A 17,362-nucleotide genomic window follows, 5' to 3' on the forward strand; every position below is an offset into this window, starting at 1 on the left:
ATATATTTATAATAGATTTAAACTTAGATGATATTACTATAGGACTCAAGACTTACCCACAAGGTTAGCACTACTTCCAATCATATTTTAACATGATTTCCCACATACTTTAAACAAAGGATGAGATAATTTTTCAGTTCAAATTTCTAAAATATATTAATTTTGCTGTTTTAACCAGCTAAAACATTAGGAGAGGTTTTTTTTGTTTCAAGTTGGAGGATAAATTTAGTAAATAGTAATTGCAATGTTGGAAAGAATATGAAAAGTGTTTTGATGAAAAATGAATTTTTTTAATACAAGGTAATTAACAGAAGGAAATGTTATCTATTATCTTATCTGAGTGTTGAAAGAAATATAAGATTTCGGAATGTTGAGATGAGAAAAGAGAACACGTTGAGAAAATAGTAAGTAAAAGTTCAAGAGTGGGGAAGCACGATCTGTTTATGGAATATTTACAATCTGGCTGAAGCATTTGTTGGAAAGAAGTAGGATATAAAATTAGAATTGTAGGTTGGGATCTGTGAGGGACTTGCATGTCAAGGTGATTCATTGTGTAATGTTCTTCCAAGTACCAATGGGCAAAGTAAATATATTTGGAGCCCTTTAATCAAAATTCGTATTTGCTTAAAATGTACATGGAAAAAAAATGCTATTCTTTATACTGATATATGCAGACCAGTGTATATATGCAGACCTTATTTTTATTGCATAATGTGTCCTAATGTGTTATTTCATAGACTTATTTTATTTATAGGTTCAGAAATATTTATTTTATAAATAAAACATTTTGTCTCCTGATGTTGAGATAGCATTTTGATCATAAGCTTCTTTTTTCTTTTGCCTTTTTTTGCCTATATCATAGATTTTACTCATTAAGCCTTTTCTCCCAAAGGAAGGAATGTTGCAGTAACTAGGGTAAACCAAATTACTAAAACCAGCTCTCAAAAATTTCTACAAAACTGGTATACCATAAAAATCATGACACTTGAGATTTCTTCTTTTTGAAACATATATATTAACGTAGCGTTTCTGCTGCTATCTTACAACATCACTTTCATCTACTACAGTCCTCATAAATACCAAGATCTGAAATACTGTAGGCTTAGTTATCCTTCAAGCTAAGGAAAACATTTTTTTTTCTTTAAATTTATAGAGCACTCTACTGAACTCTATACATTTTCCCCTAACCCCCTCTGGTGCAGAACTCCAAATAGAAGGAAGAAAATATATCCTGTATGCTTTCCACAAGACAATGATTCAGATTCAAAACTGTCTTCTAAGTTTTTTTTTAAGAACTATATAATAAACTCTACTATCTGATGGAAATTTTTTGAGATTAATTTTCAAATAAAATTAATGTTCTATAAAAATCTTACATGCAAAATCAAACCAGTGCTGGAATGGAATAATAAAATAATATCTCAAAATAAATCAGTAATCTGAAGGACTACTTAATTCTCACTTCCTCAAATATTACTAGACAATATAGATTTTTCAGGTTAGTTTTACTTGTGTTTAAGAAGTCCCCTGGTTGTTCAGTGGTAAAAAATCCACTTGCCTATGCAGGAGATGAGGGTTTGATCCTTGGCTTGAGAAGATCCCCTGTTGAAGGAAATGTCAACCCACTCCAGTATTCTTGCCAGGGAAATCTCATGGACAGAGGAGCCTGGTGGGCTACATTTCATGAGGCCACAAAAGAGTCAGGCGCAACTTAGTGACTAAACAACAGCAAAGAAGTAGACCACCTGAATTTTATACAAGGTGCCTCAAAGAATAGAAAAAAAGAAATCTCTTCATATTATTTTTAAACAGCTTTATTAAAGTATCAATGATATAAAATTAACTACACATATTTAAAGAATGTGATATAGTACATTTCAACTTTGTTTATAACCCTGAGAGAGTCACCATAGTCAAAATAATAAACAAATCTATCAGTCCTAAAGCATATTCTGCTATTTTGTAATTCTTCCTTGCAGCCACTTTCTGTCTGTTCTCTAGGCAACCGCTAATCTGCCTGCTGACAATATGGATAAGGTTTTGTTTTAAAGAGTTTTAAGTAAATGGAGTCATATCTAACTTTTGAAACTTTGGATAATTATTTTTCGGATTCATAGACACTGGCAATAGTTGTCTCTTGGGTGACTTGCTTTTGATGTAGGATCTATGAACTACTTATATATTAGAGATATTAAACCCTGTCAGTCATATCATTTGCAAACATTTTCTCCTAGTCTATGGTTTTTTGTTGTTGGTGGTGGTGGTGTTTTCTTTTGTTTTGTTGATCTTTTCATTGATGTGCAAAACTTTTAAGTTTAATTAGGTTCCAATTGCTTATTTTTGCTTTTACGTTATTGATTTCTAAAATATTTCCCATTGTATGTAAAGCACACACTTTGTATGATTTTATCCTTCCAAGTTTTCTGATACTTGTTTTATGGCCTAGGATTTGCTCTACCTTAATAAACATTCTGTGTTTATATGAAAAAAAAAGTGCATTCTGATGTTGTGTAGAGTATTTCATAAATGCCAACTAGGTGACATTGGTTGATAGTGTTCAAATTTGTACCACTTCTGTATTTTTGCTGCTTATATTAATTATAAGAGTGTGTTTTGAAATATCCTAGTCTAATTGTAGGTTGGTCTATTTATTCTGAAACTTCTATCAGTTTTACTTCCTGAGGTTTTAACTTACGTCTTCAGGCACATAAACTTTCAAGATAGTTATGTCCTATTCAAGAACTGACTCCATCATCATTATGAAACAAACTTCTTTATTAGTAATTTTTGCTGTAAAAATTACTTTTTTTATCAATATAGTCAATCCAGTATATATTTTGTAGCATTATTTTATCCTAATTTTGTGTTTTCATAAAGTGTGTTTCTTATAAGACAATATATAGTTGGTTATTTTTATCCAATCCCATATTGATATGTTTACTTTGTTATTATCAGTTATATTTTTCTGCTTCATTGCATAGCTAATAATTTCATACTAAACACCAGGTACTTTTAATTTTAACTTACTGAATGCTGGAACTCTGCATAATTGTACAATATTCCTGAGCTTTGTTCTGGGGTATAAGCTACTCTCTTGGAAACAGATACCTTCTGATTTTGCTTTTAAGATATTTAAGAGGCCTGAAGCAGTCTCTTCTTAGGGCTAAATATTCACCCACTAAAAGCATTTGTTATTATGGACTGAAATGCGTTTCCCCCAAATTCAAATATTTAATTCCTTAGCTGCAATGGGACTATATTTAAAGATAAGACATTTAAAGAGGTAATAAAAGTTACAGGAGGCCATAACAGTCTACTTCTCGTTCAATAGGGCTAGTTTCTTTATAAAAAGAGGAAGTTATAGGAGGATCCTATACATAGAGAAAGGTTATGTAAACACAGGACAAGAAGGTGGTCACTTGTAAGCCAGGAAGAGATACAGATACCAGTACTGCTGCCACCCTGATCTTGGACATCTAACCTCCAGAAAAATGTTGGTTAAGCCACTTACCATAGTATTAGCTCAAAGAGACTAATACCTTGATCAAGTGTAAGTAAGAAGTTTTTCAGTCTGAGTGGTGGGAATAGGTATTATTAGCAACCTTGAGTATAATCCCCAGGTACTGTTACCTCTGATATTTCCAGGAGTTCCCTCCCACACCCTCAACCACTACTGCCAAGCATGAGTATTTTCCTTATGTGCGTGAACTAATCTGTACTCAACTGAATACTCATGGAGAACTTCTGCAACTATCTGAAATATTCCATGCAGCTCTCAGTTTTCAGGTATTCTATTATCCTGTGAACTCTGGCTGCTTTGCTCTTTTGGACCTCAATTCCCTTTCACCTGAGGTAGTAAGTGAGACTTTACTCTTTACCTCTTCCTGTACCACAGAAGGGGGATTTTCTCAAGGCAGGAAGCTGAGTATATCATGGAGATCTCATTTGTCATTTAGGGGCCTTTCTATTTCATTGCCTGATATCCAATGACTTGAAAGTAATTTTTATATGGTTTGTCTATTTTTCAGTTTTACTAGTCTGCAGAGTAACTATACTCCCTTAAAAAGGAATATTTACCACATAAAACAGTGGGTAACAATGTTTTGAGAGATATTGTGTTTAAACAAAACAACAATAATACTCTAAAAAAACAGAGAAGTAAAATGGATTTAAACTATTTTAAGACTCTTGTATCATTTGGAATTCCTACATTATTTGACATACATAGAAATTATTAATAGTCATATTGCAATATCAAAGATAATCTTACAAAGAATACACAAAAATTAAAATTAAAAAATATGTGAACCGTGAACTTTGAGATGTCCAAGGTCATTTTAGAAATAGCAGAGGAACCAGAGATCGAATTGCCAACATCCACTGGATCATCGAAAAAGCAAGAGAGTTCCAGGAAAACAACTATTTCTGTTTTATTGACTATGCCAAAGCGTTTGACTATATGGATCACAATAAACTGTGGAAAATTATGAAGGAGATGGGAATACCAGACCACCTACCTGCCTCCTTAGAAATCTGTATGCAGGTCAGGAAGCAACAGTTAGAACTGGACATGGAACAACAGACTGGTTCCAAATAGGAAAAGGAGTACATCAAGGCTGTATATTGTCACCCTACTTATTTAACTTATATGCAGAATACATCATGAAAAATGCTGGGCTGGAAGAAGCACAAGCTGGAATCAGGATTGCTGGGAGAAATATCAATAACCTCACATATGCAGATGACACCACCCTTACGGCAGAAAGTGAAGAAGAACTAAAGAGCCTCTTGATGAAAGTGAGAGAGGAGAGTGAAAAATTTGGCTTAAAGCTCAACATTCAGAAAACGAAGATCATGGCATCCGGTCCCATCACTTCATGGAAAATAAATGGGGAAACAGTGGAAACAATGGCTGATTTTATTTTTTGGGGCTCCAAAATCACTGCAGATGGTGATTGCATCCATGAAATTAAAAGACACTTGCTCCTTGGAAGGAAAGTTACAACCAATCTAGATAGCAGGTTAAAAAGCAGAGACATTACTTTGCCAACAAAAGTCCGTCTAGTCAAGGCTATGGTTCTTCCAGTAGTCATGTATGGATGTGAGAGTTGGACTATAAAGAAGGCTGAGCACTGAAGAATTAATGCTTTTGAACTCTGGTGTTGGAGAAGACTCTTGAGAGTCCCTTGGACTGCAAGGAGATCCAATCAGTCCATCCTAAAGGACATCAGTCCTGGGTGTTCATTGGAAGGACTGATGTTGAAGCTAAAACTCCAATACTTTGGCCACCTGATGTGAAGAGCTGACTCTTTTGAAAAGACCCTGATGCTGGGAAAGATTTAGGGCAGGAGGAGAAGAGTACAACAGAGGATGAGATGGTTGGATGGCATCACCGACACAGTGGACATCAGTTTGGGTGTACTCTAGGAGTCGGTGATGGACAGGGAGGCCTGGTGTGCTGCAGTTCATGGGGTCACAGACAGTTGGACATGACTGAGTAACTGAACTGAACTAAACTGAAACAAGAGAAAAACAACAACAAAAAATAATGGTATTGATTTCGAAAATTAATCAGAATTGTGGTCTGAGGAATTCTTTAAACTCGTTCTCCCCAAAATAACCACTTAACTATTGAAAATTATCTTAAAATTATTATTTAAAGCCTTTTGAAAGACCAAACATTATATGGAGAAATGTGCTATGCTAGGTCACTTCAATCATGTTCAAATCTGTGTGACCCTGATGACTGTAGGCAGCTAGGCTCCTTTGTCCACGTGATTCTCCAGGCAAGAATATTGGAGGAGGTTGCCATTTCCTTCTACAAGAGAGCATCCCAACCCAGGGATCAAACCTGCATCTCCTAGGCCTCCTGCATTACCAGCTGGGTTCTTTACCACTAGCACCACCTGGGAATAAATGCTTATGTCACCTACTGCTGTATACAAAAATGTCTTCAGAATTCATTTGTGGAAGCAAATTACCCAATTTCAGTCAAAATGAGAATGAAAATATATTGTGATATATTCATATAATAGACTTTCCTGGTGGCTCAGACGGTAAAGCGTCTATTTACAATGCAGGAGACCAGGGTTCGATCCCTGGGTGGCAAGATGCCCTGGAGAAGGAAATGGCAATCCATTCCAGGACTATTGCCTGGAAAATCCCATGGACAGAGGAGCCTGGTAGGCTACAGTCCATGGGGTCGCAAAGAGTTGGACACGACTGAGTGACTTCACTCACTCTCTCTCATATAATAGAATAATATACAATAGCAAAATATAAATTACTGCTGCATACCATAATATGAATGGGTCTCACAGAGATGTTGTTGAATGAAAGAAATTAGATACATAAGTATGAATCTATTTATATTTAGTTTAACAGCTGGCAAAATCAATTAGACTAGGGAAATTATTGATCAGAAATGGGAATGAAGGAGTCCTCTGGAATGCAGAAAATGTCCAAATCCTGATCTGGATTTTGACTTGAGATTGTGGCTTACACTTAAGATATGAGAACCTTACTGTGTATATGATTTTATATATTTCTCTATGGTCCTTACAAAGATAGTTGGACTTATGCATTTGAATTTCACATGAGAATATAGAGTATAAGTGTAAATATATATATAAATTCACACACATATGCATATATGTTCAGTTGCTTCAGTCATGTCCAACCCTCTGCAACCCCATGGACTGTAGTCTGCCAGGCTCCTCTGTCCATGGGATTTCCCCAGCAAGAATACTAGAGTGTGTAGCCATTCACTCTGTATGTATGTCTATGCAGGCTTCCCTGGTGGTTCAGACGGTAAAGAATTCACCAACAATGCAGGAGACCTGGGTTTGGTCCCTGGGTTAGGAAGATACCCTAGAGGGAATTGACTAACACTTTCATTTTTTGGTGTGTTTGTTTGCTTCACATGTGTATGAATGCATATGTTTGTGTGCATGCTTAGTGGAGAGCCTATATACACATATACAGTGATGGAGAAGGCAATGGCACCCCACTCCAGTACTCTTGCCTGGAAAATCCCGTGGATGGAGGAGCCTGGTAGGCTGCAGTCCATGGGGTCGCAAAGAGTTGGACACGACTGAGCGACTTCACTTTGACTTTTCACTTTCATGCATTAGAGAAGGAAATGGCAACCCACTCCGGTATTCTTGCCTAGAGAATCCCAGGGATGTGGGAGCCTGGTGGGCTGCTGTCTATGGGGTCGCACAGAGTCAGACACGACTGAAGTGACTTAGCAGCAGCATATATAGTGAGGGATTACTAAAACTGTCAAGAACCAAACTCAGAGAGAGGAGCTTACATAAGATGAAGAAAAGGAATTCACAAAGGGTATTGATAGAGAACAGTCAGAAGGGTAGTAAGAGAGAAATCAGGAATACTTGATATCATAGAGATCAAGGACAGAAAGGATAGTCTATCGAGAAATGGTTAAAGTGAATTTAGGTACATGAAGGGCACATAAATCCTTATCAAGAAGTGTTTTAGTGGTGGTGTGGGGCAAGATAGGTTTGGAATTGAATACCTAATAGAAGTGAAAGAATGATGATAAAAAATGTTGAATAAACATTTTTTGAAATTTTTTCTTTGACATGCAGGAGAAATAGAAATGATAACTCAAGAGAAGTAAAATGTTATTGTTATTACTGTTGTTGTTTTATAGGGGATGGGTGTCTACAACATCTTTGAATATAGATAAACTATCCATTAATGACAGCATAGCTGATTGCAGAAGGTAATATAATAGACAGTGTTTGTGTTCTTAAAACATGAGTGCACATGATAGCCAGGGTAGTTAGAAAGTGTGGTCATTGATAAGAAGGGTGAAACTCCCTCTTTCATAATATGAGAAAAGAAGAAAAGGGTAGTTATGTGAGCCGGTATTTATTATGAAATTTAAAGGAATTCTCATCATAGGAAATACTGATTTTTTAAGAGTAAGGCTAGTCCCTGAGTTGCTTGATTGTATTCAGCTGACGGGAATGAACAGTTTTGGTGGGATTTTCAGGCAAGAGAATGTATGGAAAGACACTACAGAGCTTAAAACTGAATCCTAAAAAATTCATTATGGAACAGAATAGCCACCTAGTTCCAAATGTTTTAGACATCTGGTTAAAAAAAAAAAAAAAAAGGGCAGGTATGTCTCCATCAGATTTGGCAACATGAAAGTCATTGCTAAGAGCACTTTTGAGAGTTGAGGCAAAACCATATCAGACTGAATGGAACAGCAGCACACTTCTAGGGATACTTTATGCACATATATATATATATTATAGTTTATTAGAATAAAATTAGAAACTCAGTACACTCCTACTTTAAAAAGCATCTCTTTAGGAAGATTACACATTTAAAATATATAATAAATATTTACTAAAGATTATGTATTTTATAAAACTACCCTACTATGAATACTTTTTGGTATCTGTATTTCATAAATGAGGAATTAAATTCTCAAATATGTAACCTAAAGCCATTCAATTAATAATGTTAGTGATAAGTGATTCAAACTCACTCTAACTCTAAGAAACATCCTTTAATATTCATATTCATTAAGCTAGTACAAAGGAACTATTCAATATATCTTATAATTTGAAAAGTTTAGTCAGGTCATGATTCTGCTAGGAATGGAAGGACATCATTTGAACCATGGTTATTCTTGACTTCTGAGGGAGCTTAATTTGTCACAGCTTCCAGGCTTTCAGTTATTAAAATAGCATGAAAAATATGTCAGCATTATATTTTAAACCAAATTTTAAAGTGCAAGGAGCTGTACCAAATGAATATGTCACCAAGTTCGGTCATTTAGCCTCACAAACAATGGTGTATATTCAGGGTGAATTAGATAAAAATGACAAAGAGAAGTTTATATTATCAACATGTAGGGATAGATGAATAAAGGCAAAAGATATATTAGAAGGAACTATACACTTTATATGTTGTGTATAAAAAGTTCTCTATGATTTCAGGCTGGAGATTTTAATGTAACCATGATAGATATATTTTGCATATACATTTCTCCAAGCAATATGTTACATTTCAGATATGCTTCTTATTTAGGAATGTGAAATACTATGTAATTATTGGAAGAATAAGAAAAGAGTGAATACGCACTTTGAGTCTTTACCTCTTTTTGTTTTACAATTTATTCTCGAGTATTTCCCAAGCAGCACTAGTAAAGAACCCACTTGCTAATGCAGGAGACAGAAGAGAAGCAGGTTTAATCCCTGAGGAGGGAAGATCCCCTGGAGGAGGGAATGGCAACCCACTCCAGTATTCTTGCCTGGAGAATCCTACAGACAGGGTAGCCTGGTGGGCTACAGTTCATAGGATCACAAAGAGTCACACATGACTGAATCAACATAGTATGCAAACAAAGAAGAATGCTCATATTATATATATATATATATATATATATATATATATATATATATATATATATATAAAGAAAGGTACAAAACAGAATTTTTTCCCTGGGACTAAGTCATAGTAGAACCAAGTAAGTGCAGTTAACAAGTGTTTCCAACCAAGGTTCAGACTTTCTCTCTAAGAATGGGAGGGGGTTAGCAAACTGAAATTTGACGTGGTAGAATGAATAACATTGGATGAGTCAGACAGCAGGGATTAGAAATTAGACTTCAGATGATAAAAAGTTGTTTGGAGGATATGGCCAAAGTCAAACTTTGATGCTGAGAAAAGAAAAAAAAGTGTAGGAAAAGAGGTCAAGTACCTGGGAAAACTGCCATGTGACAGACTAATTCCATTTCAGTGTATCCAAGGCACATGCGTGCATAGTCATTTCCGACTCTTTGCAGCTCCACAGACTTTAGCCCACCAGGCTACTCTGTCCATCAGATTGTCCTGGCAAGAATACTGGAATAGGTTTTCATTTGCTCTGCCAGGGGATCTTCCTGATTCAGGGATCAAACTTGTATCTCGTGTATTACAAGTGGATTATTTACTGTTGAGCCACCGGGGAAGCCCATATCCAAGATATAAGGCAGAAACTCAGTTCCAGGCATATTGGGAATGAGGCAACTATCCAAGACCTGGAGACTTGAGATCAGGGCAGGATGAGCAGTAAACTGCTCTAACATCTAATGAAAGAATAAGCGACCCTGACTCGTGTTTTGTTGGGCTGCAAAGAGAGACAATCCTTAGGGTTCAAGACAGCACTGAATTTCTAGGAAAAAATAATTCGGATGACTTCAAAATATAAACTGTACACAGACAAGAGCCCAATCTGTCCATTACATGCATAGTTCTATTTAAGATAAAAGAAGTTTTAGATATCTCTGCTATCTCCGTGTTCAGTTGTTCACAGATTCATGTTGAAATAATGCAACTATACTGAGGTATTCACATAGACTCTGGTCTTGCAAAAAATTATCTTGATCAATCTAGACACTCAGAAGTTCAATATTTGAAATTATATTGGCATGTCACATCTCTAAGGATCACATTGCTCACACAAACAGAAATCTCCAAGAGAGATGCCTGCATTTTATAAGATAACTAGATAATGAAAAGAAATAGATGACAACCTAGGCTAGGACATTTCCATTTTAGGTAATAAAATCATATCTGAAAGGCTTTCAGATTTTTTTTTCTCATATGGAATACTCAAGAAAGAGAAAAATGGATTCAGAGGCCAATGTTTATTGTATGCCTTTTATGAGCCATATAGTTCAGAGAAGCCTGGCGTGCTGCAGTCCGTGGGTCCCCGAAGACATGACTTGGCGACTGAGCAAAACAACAATATAGTTCAATATGCAATTACCTCATTTGTTTCTCACAAAAACCACAGTAAATTTACTACCATTTTACATAGGAATAGACAGAAAACAATATTAAATATCTCATCACCTAGGCAACAAAAGATATAGTTCAATTTTAAACTACATCTCTACCTTTCCAAAGTTTGCCATCTTTATATCAGACTTCTTGCCTAATTATAAAATTGAATCTAATAGGATCATTTGGCCATCATATCATTTTAAATAATAGGACATAGAATAATGACTTTGAATATGTCTCTGAATAATCAGATGGAGCATGTGGTTCTATATTTAGCTAATATGTTTATGCATCTTTCATTTAGTGCTAATAGTTTTCTTACTACTCAATTCTTTGCTTCGTTTCTTATTAGAGGTTTTAAATATGCTCTAATTTCCTTTGATTAAATATTAAGCTCTCTTATAGTAAGAATGTAGGCATTTTATTAATAGTTTACACAGCAAAGAAAATACATTTTCAATTATATTTTACTGAACACATTTCAATTTCCATTTTTCAGTATAGTGTCACTGCTTTTCTGATTTGTGTTATGGAGTGTTATTTCCCTTAATTAATCTTTTTAGATAGACTGAATAATTGGCTTTTTTCTTAGATTGACAATGGCTGTTTTATGAATATAAATATAATTAACATTAGCTCTGTGTTTCTATATCTTCTAACAACCTTTATTTCATTATTCCATATGTATTTATAGACACAAGTTTAATGTCACACATTCTCATTTTGATAACAAAAATGACCAGGCTCCTGAATATGTCAAACAGCTTCATTTTACCCAAAAGATTCATTGTTTTTTCAAATATGATTTTTGGACAATTTACATCAGAATACCTAAAGGACATGTTAAAAGTACATATTGCTTAGTTCCTACTCCAGACATTAAATTAGAATAACCGGGAGTAGATTGTGCCAGTTGCTGAGGACAGACCCCATTTAACAAAATGAAACCTTCAGTTCTACAGTCACAAGTAAATGACTTTTTCCAACAACCTGATGGAGTTTGAAAGTGAATTTTTCCCAACTCAAGTTTCTGAAGAGGCCACAGATCCCTCTGACACTTGGATTTGCCTCTGCTGAGATCCTGAAGCAAAAAACATAGGCAAGCTATACTCAACTTCTGACCTACAAAAACTGAAAAATAATAAATATTGTTTTAGGCCACTAAATTTGTGGTAAGTTGTTATATAATGATATAATGCTAAGAGAAACCTATAGCTAGCCTTATAGGGTATCCTATTTAACACTACATCCTATGAGTTAGACTATGACTATCTCCACTGTGCTGCAGAGAAAGTAAGAATTAGAAAACTAAATATATTCATGGTCACATAAACAATAAGTAGGAGAAGTGGTATTTGATTGAGAAGTGCTTGAGTCTGGAACTCTTTTTCTTATAAAATCTCTTAGAGGACAAATTGACTAAAAGACTAGTGTCATCTGAGACACTGATGAGTGAAGAATCCCATAATCATCACTTTAGGACTCTTCAGAGCAATTTTTATGCTTCTATATCTAGAAACCAAAAAGACTGTGGATATAGTAGATTCATGTGTTTGTGTGTGTGTGTGTTCAGTCACTAAGTCACAGAGTTTGTGACTCTATGAACTGCAGCATGCCAGGCTTCCTTGTCCTTCACTATCTCCTGGAGTTTGCTCAGATTCATGTCCATTGAGTTGGTGGTGCTATCTAACCATCGAATTGTGGTGTTGGGAAGACTCTTGAGAGTCTCTCGGACAGCAAGGAAATCAACCCTGAATTTTCTCTGGAAGGACTGATGCTGAAGCTGAAACTCCAATACTTTGGACACCTAATGCAAACAGGCGACTCATTGGAAACCCTGATACTGGGAAAGACTGAAGGCAAAGGAGAAAGGGGCAGTAGAGGATGAGATGGTTAGTAGATTTAAGTTAGGACAACATATGTGTTAACAGTAAGAAATTAATATCTGTCTGCCGTCAACCTGCTGGGTAGATGAGAGACACACATGATGTAATCTGTGAGGTGGTTTGGCTCCATAGAAGTAATCTAAGGCTCATGCATGGTACAGAGTTTTCACTGTACAACAGGTAAGACAGCAGTTGCTACTAAAAAGTAGTTGTTTTCAAAGTTAGTATAGTGCCAAGATGGTGTACATGTCTGGATAAAGCAGAAGCTCAGAGGATGGACTGAAGTCATAGAGGTAAAATCTGTTGACACCTAACATCCTACCAAGTGACCCATGTTTGCAAGTGCTAGACTGGAATTCATAGAGGTTAAGCACCCATTTTGGAAATTCTTGCCTGAGATTAAGAACTTATACTCTATAGACCTGTAGAACCAATGAGGTTCAAGAATTCCCTCCCCCATACCAAGAGTAGGTGCTTTAGAATAGGTGTTGACACACCATGATCCCTGAGCCAAATCTGACTTGTTTTTGTACAACTCATGAGCTAAGAGTGTTATATATAATATATATATATATTTATATTTATATTTATATGAAAAATAAAAGTGAAGGTCGCTCAGTCATGTCATATGCATACGTACAAATCACTTTTAACATCAAAAAGATGATTGTTTTATGTCATATGAACATTTTATAAAACCCAAAATCCAGTTTTATTGGAACCATCTGATGCTTTTGAGCTGTGGTGTTGCAGAAGACTCTTAAGAGTCCCTTGGACTGCAAGGAGATCCAACCAGTCCATCCTAAAGGACATCAGTCCTGGGTGTTCATTGGAAGGACTGACGTTGAAGCTGAAACTCCAATATTTTGGCCACCTGATGTGAAGAACTGACTCATTTGAAAAAACCTTGATGCTGGGAAAGATTGAAGGCAGGAGGAGAAGGGGACGACAGAAGATGAGATAGCTGGATGGCATCACTGACTCAATGGTCATGAGTTTGAGTAAACTCTGGGAGTTGGCGATAGACAGGGAGGCCCGGTGTGCTGCAGTCCATGGGGTAGAAAGAGAAGGACACAACTGAGCGTGAGCGATGGAACTGAAATGAAAGCGGCAAAATTTTGGTATTGCTAGAATTTTTTTTTTTTTTTAAATTCTTGGTCTTACCTCAATCCAATTTAAAGCGAAATCTATCCTCTGCCTCTTTCTGAATCCGATATCAAAGTCTGAATTATATGCCTTAAAATGATTATTCTTAGTGAAAAGAAACACTAAAATATACTTTTAGTGAGAATTGTTGAAGGTGTTTTGATATTTTAAAAATAATTTTGGTGAAACATAAAAATAGAGATTGAGTTCCTATGTTGATATCTCAGGTAGAATAATGTCACAACACCACCAACAGGAATAACTCACTTTATATCTCACACATTGCTGTACAATGTTCCTGAAAGACTTGGAATTTAGTCACTTAACAGAAATTAGCTAGTCTTGAAGAATTATCTTGTTCTGAAAGAGCTTTTGAGTTTTGGTGAAGCTAATTCTATGATAAATGGTAATGAGTTTAGACATAGTATTTGCTGAGGCAGTGAGAATACAGAAAAAAGGCAGGATGGTTCCAATATCATCAAAGTTCCATGGACACATGGTTTGAACTGCCAACTGTTGTGTTTAAAGGCCAAGCCAAACTGTGCATATTAAACTCTATAACACATTCAATACTGATCTCTGTGGAAATGATTGAAACTTGCCTCATTTTTTGGATGGCTCCTCTGTCAGAGAGATGTTCTCTGGGAAATGTATGTCTTACTGCAAGACAACAATTCACATTAAATCCTCACAAATCAGCAAAAGAGGATCAGATTTAGTTCTGAAATTATAGATATTTTGCTGGAAAAATAACTTAATCTTCTGGAGTTTACCTTGCATGTAGAAAATAATAACAAACGAACTTTGTGAACAAGGTTATCGTGCCTTCAATCCAAAAAGTTGCAATATTTTTAAGTATGTAAAATCTGTATTCTTTCTTGAGAGTTTGAATTAAAGCTATTTGTCATGAACCTTTGTGCATATGTTAACCCTGGTAAGTGAGGCATTGTTTACACCATTTTTTCAATATGAAACGCATCATTTTTAAGCTTCACTTCATTTTGTCAGACACCCTTCGCTTAGGTGGATATTACAATCTCAATGCCAGTCTTTATTTCTCAAATGCTTTTGAATCAGTTTCTGGATCGATTGGTGATTTTATTCTGGTGATCCAACCCATTCTATGTAGTCTGCAATGCAGTAGAGTAAGGTCTTTGGGTTCAATTTATTTTCCAAGTAAAGTAAGAAAATCTGCTTTGCATTTAAGACTATGATGTAATGTCTCACATTTGCAGATTTCTTAAAATGAAAAACAGGTTTTCACCATTTGGAAGCCTATATTTTCATTGGTGTTCATGACAGGCAGAGTATATTTAAGACTAGAAAAAAAAAGTCACTTTCAAGTGGTGGGCCTGATCAGAGCAGGTGACACTAAATAATTAACAAGTTCTCTTTCCAAACCACGCTCCTTGCTTTAATTAATATCATTCCTTAAAATAAGAAGTTGTTTACTGATGCTGCCTCTGCAAGCTGATTGCCACTCATGAGAAAAAAAGAAAAAAAGAATCCTCTGAGACATGACTATGCCCAAGGGATTGCTTTCACTTCATTGTTTATAACAACTACAAACAAAGAGCTGCAAAAGCTCATCTCGCCATGAGACATCCTGACAATCTGCCAGTTTAGTCACCAATAATAATGAGACTGGCACCAGAAATCAGCTCAATGCTAATCTAATGAGGGCCTGTTTCATTTGCCCATTGATATTACAGCAGCTGCTAAGCACCCGATGGTTAGGACATACAAACAAGAGGTGTGTCTCCAACCAGTTGAAAGATAATTATCCCCACAATATGGCCTTGATAACACACAGAAGCAGCAGTGTTTTATTTTTCTGTGAGATTTCCTAGAGATAGAATACCTTGTCAAGATTACAAAATTAATGAGATCATCTTCCTATGCTAAACCTGGAAAAGGCTCAATTAGTAGTTTATTGTTGCTGGTGGGCTTTAGTGGTTGTTGTTTTGTTTTTCCCTCCCCCAAAGCATCCATGCAGATAAGAACATACATGTGATTTACGGACCTGTGTATATAAGGACCATGTGATGTCACTTCCTTCACTTAGTTCCTGGGGTGAATGCAATTATGAACAGATGGGCAAATGACATGATTCCACTGCTAATGAACTTCCCTACTGAGGTAGAGGACAGTGCATTACCCTTTTGTACTTCAGAATCTTAATTATCACTTTCTTTTTCCAGTGTGATTATTACACATGCAAACATCTTTGAATTTAAGTCATGTTGATGGAGCATTATGGACATCATTAACTGCCTCTGTTCTGGCTGGGAAGCTGCACATGCTTATGAATGCTGTAGAATAAGACATCTACCAGAGATAGAACTGTCACACTGGATTCTAAATTAAACATCTACAAGGGAGAGGAGATCTTAGTAAACATGTTGTTTGGGAATGAATGCCAGAAAGACCCTTTTGTTTTCTTTTTTCTTTCTCGCTCTCTTTTTTTGCTTTTAACAGAAAAAGGAATGAGGAAATATATAACAAAAAGTTATCTGTTTAAAGTAGGGACATTTTATGCATGCTTGAAACCATATGTTAGTAGCTAATCAACCTTTAACCATAAGTATAATCCAGTACCATTATCATTAGAAATAACCCTTAATGTACTGAACATTCCCTTTATCAAGCATAAAATCTTTTCCTTTTATGATACCATCATTACCCTGTCAGTAGAACTAAAGAATCTGATTATTTCCATAGGAGTCTGAGATGGATGTTATGAAAGCTGGGTCACATCCTTATCTTAAAAATTCAGTGGGTCAAGGGACAGGTCTATAAACCGAGATCTATTTATGAACATTTTTCCTATCTCTGAGCAAATCACACTTTGCATCCATTTTTGACAATCTAGACATGAAAGCCATTTGAGAATTGGGCTGGATTGCCTACATCAGAGTAAAATCAAACTCAGATCTAAAACTGTGAGTATCTGAAGAACTGGAATGAAATTCTATGATTCTGAATGCTAGTGACTCACCAAACCTAAGGTTCTCCAGAATTAGAGTTCCCATTTATAAAAATAAATACAGAACACTCAATTAAATTTGAATTTCAGTAAGCAACAAATAATTTTTAGTATGAAAACATCTTGGTAGTAAAATGAAATCTCAGTTCTATAACTGTTAATGTTTTATTTAGCTTAAGGTAGTAAATTTTTTTTTTTTAATTTTAGTACATCTGCCTGAACGATATTTCATCTCATTTAGCCACAAAGATCACAGAAAAAAAATTAACCTAAGAGGGCTAACTTACTTTAAATTGCTTTAATCAGTCAAGTATTCATATATAGATTATTTTCCCACTATGTGCTTTGGCAAAAGTCATTGTATAAGTTTCCCATTGTTTTTGTAACAAAGTAACATAAGTTTAGCGGCTTAAGATAATATGTATTATTATCTTAAACTTGTAGAAGTCAGAAGTTCTAAATGACTTTTGCTGGATAAAACCATAGTAGCTGAAGGGGTGTGTTCCTTCTGCAGACTCTAGGAAAAAATCTATTTCCT

Source organism: Ovis aries, chromosome 8 (genome assembly GCF_016772045.2).
Source record: "Ovis aries strain OAR_USU_Benz2616 breed Rambouillet chromosome 8, ARS-UI_Ramb_v3.0, whole genome shotgun sequence".
NCBI lineage: Eukaryota > Metazoa > Chordata > Mammalia > Artiodactyla > Bovidae > Ovis > Ovis aries.